Here is a 4269-nt window from a genome sequence, read left to right on the forward strand (position 1 = left end):
GTATCAATTGCATTTTATTTTACAACTAGCATAATTATATCATATAAGGTGGAGATGTGATTCAGCCTCTTCTGTGGGAGAAAGCATGTATGTGTGTATAACTGATTAATCACTGGATAATTTTATGCACTTCTAAGGACCTAACACCATTCAAATTTTCCTCAAAATTTCACTTTCTGTCCAAAATACATTATAAAACACCTGTTCCCTACCAAAAAGCAAGTAATTAGGGAAGACACAAGGGTGCTTCAGTCTGCCCACCGTCACTTTTAAACATGGCCCACATCCTGGGTGACCTGTATGTTTAGGAGGCAAAAATATGAACTGAATGTGTATTTGTTTCTCCATTTAGTCAGAAAGGCTTAATAACTGACAACCATAGTTTGTTGGGGTTTATTATCGTGGAATGAATGCTAAGAGGTTGAAATGGATCTTAAAAATCATCTAGTCCCAGCCCCCCTGCCATGGGCGGGGACACCTCCCACTACACCAGGTTGTCCAAGGACCTATCCAACCTGGCCTTGACCACTGCCAGGGTTGGGGCATCCACATCCTCCCTGGGCAACCTCTTCCAGGGTCTCACCACCCTCACAGTATAATATTTCTTCCTGATCTCTAGCCTAAATTTCCCCTCTTTCAATTTGTACCTATTGGTCCTTGTCCTGTCACTACAGCTCCTAATAAAGGGTCCCACTTTGGCTTCCCTTTAGGCCCCTTCAGATGTTGGAGGGTTTCTATGAAGTGTCCACAAAACCTTCTCTTCTCCAGGCTGAACACCCCTAATTTTCTTAGCCTGTCTTCATAGGGGAGGAGCTCCAGTCCTCTTATCAACTTTGTGGCCCTCCTCTGGACTTGCTCCAGCAGTTCCATGTCCTTTTTATGTTGGGACCCCATAGCTGGATGTAGCACTCCAGGTGGGGTCTCATCAGAGCACAGTAGTGGGGCAGAATTCTCTCCCTCACCCTGTTGGCCACTTTCCTTTTGGTGCAGCCCAGGATTTGATTGGATTTCTGGGCTATGAGCACGCACACACAGCTGGCTCATGGAGTTTTTCAGTAAGTATCACCCCCAAGTCTTTCTCTGCAGGACTGCTCCCAATCACTTCTCTACCTAACCTGTGGGTGTGTCTGGGATTGCCATGATCCAGGTACAGGACCTTGCACTTTGTTTTGCTGTACCTCATGAGGTTTGCACGGGCCCACCTCTCAAGCCTGTCCATGTCCCTCTGGATGGAATCTCTTCCCTCCAGCATGTCAAACACACTACACAGCTTGGTGTTGTCAGCAAACTTTTTGAGGGTTCATGCTCTATTCCACTGTCCATGTCACCAACACAGATGCTGAACAGCTTTGGCCCCAGTACTGACCTCTGAGGGACACCACTCATCACTGGACAATGAACCATTGACCACAACTCTTTGTGTGTGGCCATCCAACCAGTTCTTTAACCACTGAGTGGTCCATCCATCAAATCCACGTCTCTCAAATTTGGAGACGAGGATGTTGTGTGTGTCAAAAGTGTCAAAGGCTTTGCATAAGTCCTGGTAGACAATGTCAGTTGCTCTGCCCCTGTCCACTGTAGCCCCATCACAGAAGGTCACCAAATTTGTCAGGCACGATTTCTCCTTTGTAAAGCCATGTTGGCTGTTACCAATCACCTCTTTGTTTTCCATGTGCCTTAGCATATTTTCCAGAAGAATCTGCTCCAGGATCTTGCCTGGCACTGAGGTAAGACTGACTGGTCTGTAGTTCCCCTTGTCTTCTGCCTTCCCTTTTCTAAAAATGAGGGTTATATTTCTCTTTTTCCAGTCATCAGGGACTTTACCTGACTACCATGATTTCTCAGAAATGGTGCCTTAGAAACTTTGCCAGCCAGCTCCCTTGGGACTTGTGGATGATTGTTGTTGAGTCCCATGGACTTGTGTGCATTCAGGTTCCTTTGATGGTCTCAAATACATCATTTGATCATATGATCCTCTCCTACAGAGGTCTCAGGGTCTTCATTCTGCCAGTCCCTACACCTGCCTTTCTCGACTTGGGTGGTATGGCTGGAACACTTGCTGTTGAAGAATGAGGCATAGATGTCATTGAGAACCTCAGCCTTCTTTTTGTCCAGGGTAGCCAGGTCTCCTGTTTCCTTCTGGAGAAGGCTCACATTATCCCTGGTTTTCTTTTGCTTGCAATATATCTATAGAAGCTCTTTCTGTCATCCTCGATATTCCTGGCCAGACTCAATTTTAACTGGGCCTTGGCTTCCCTAGCCTTGTCCCTAGCTTCCTGTATTCCTCCCAGATCACCTGTCCTTTTTTCCACTGCCTGAAAGCTTCTTTTTTCTCTCTCAGCTTGCTCAGCAGCTCCTTATCCATTCATGGATGCCTCTTGGAATTTTTTCCCAATTTCTCCCTTGCTGAAATCCATTGCTCCTGAACTTGGAGGAAGTGATCCTTGAAATTCAGCCAGAGTTACTGGGCCCCTCTTCTTTCCAGGGCTCTATCCAATGGGACTCTCTGGAGTAGGTCCTTGAAGAGGCCAAAGTCTGCTCTCCTGACATCTGGGACAGTGATTTTACTGCGTGCCCTTCTCACTGCCCTGAGGATCTTTATCTCCACCATCTCGTCGTCACTACAGTGCCTTGGAGCACTGCATTCCCCACCAGCTCCTCCCTGATGGTGAGCACAAGGTCCAGCATGGCACTTCTCCTTGATGGCTCCTCAATCACTTGTGTATGGAAGTTGTCTTTGACACATTTGAGGAATCTCTGGGATTGCTTTTGCCCTGCCACGTCGTCCCTCCAACAGACATCGAGGAGGTTGAAATCCCCCATGAGGAGCAGGGCTTGAGAGTGGGTGGCTACACCCATCTGCCTGCAGAGAGCTTCATCCACACCATTCTCCTGATTGGGTGGCCTGTAGCAGACTCCCACTATAACATCCCCTGTCCCTGCCCTCCCCCTTAATCTTCACCCACAAGCTCTCAGCGGGCTCCTCATCCTTTCCCAGGCAGAGTTCCAGATTCTCCGACTGCTCATTGGCATAAGGGCTACATTCCCTTCTCGTCTCCCTAGCCTGTCTTTCCTAAAAAGTCTGAAGCCTTCCATTCCAAAGCTGTAGTCACAGCAGCCATCCCACCACATCTCCGTGATGCCAATGATGTCATCCCCAAGCAGCTGTGTGCATGTCTCTAGTTCTTCTTGTTTGTTCCCCATACTCTGTGTGTTTGTGTAGAGGCATTTGAGCCCGGCCCTGGATAAAGCCAGCTCACTGGCTGGAGTATCTGGCATGCCTCTGCATTATCTTTATATACTTCAAAAATATCTGTATGTACTTTTTTAGGAGCACAGAAAAGAGGAAGGAAGGGAAAATTCACTTGAAAGGAGTTGATAATTAATCAGCAGCAAAGGCTGAAACACTTTTAAAATCATTTCTTCAGAAGGATAAACAGGATCAGATCAGATAGAAAAGAATGAAAAAAAAAAAAAAGGGACTTTGTGCAGACAACTATGCCCATTATCTTTTTCCTGAGCCAAACTGTCTGCAATACAGAAGACTGGGCCTGAGGCATCAACACTGTGAGTCAAATTTCAGGCTTAGAAGTTTCAGGCTGGTTGATTCTGGGGATTTGCTGTAGGCCCAGCTGTGCAGTAGAAGTGATCATGTTCAAGGCCACTTAAATGTGTTAAATTGTTTAGAAGAAGTACAGCAGAGAGAAAGTCTTATGCCAAGATGCTTCACTGAATCACAAAGTTGGAGAGAAACAGGCAACTTCCTAAAGCAATGAAGGTGCCTGCACATCTGGGGTGTAAAGGATATAAAGAAGCTTTTGTGGCATTGTAGGACAAAAACTAACATTAACTGGAATTATTATGAATCAGAAAGAAGAATATAAGTTTATATACTACAATGACTCCAGCAGTAACTGGAAAAAATTTTTTAAAATCATGTATTGTCTGACAGGATTGCAGAATGACATAAACATGTTTTTCAGCATAGTATCTCTGAAGAGACAGTGCTTTCCTTGCAATATGGATCTGTGGATCTAAGTAACCTGATTAAAAAATATTGCCCCAGCTAACCCAGCATACAGGGGATGAGCGCATGCACACGTTCTTTAGACTTTAACACTCCATGATTGAAGGGAACATGTTTCTGTATTGCATAATCTAAAGCCTGTTTTGATTACACAGGATAATTGCTCTGTTGGACAAAAAAATCTGTTTTATTTTCTACCACTCTTCTTATTATCTATGTCCCCAGCTTTGTAAAATAACGTA

The sequence above is a fragment of the Corvus moneduloides genome, chromosome 1 (assembly GCF_009650955.1).
Source record: "Corvus moneduloides isolate bCorMon1 chromosome 1, bCorMon1.pri, whole genome shotgun sequence".
Classification (NCBI taxonomy): Eukaryota; Metazoa; Chordata; class Aves; order Passeriformes; family Corvidae; genus Corvus; species Corvus moneduloides.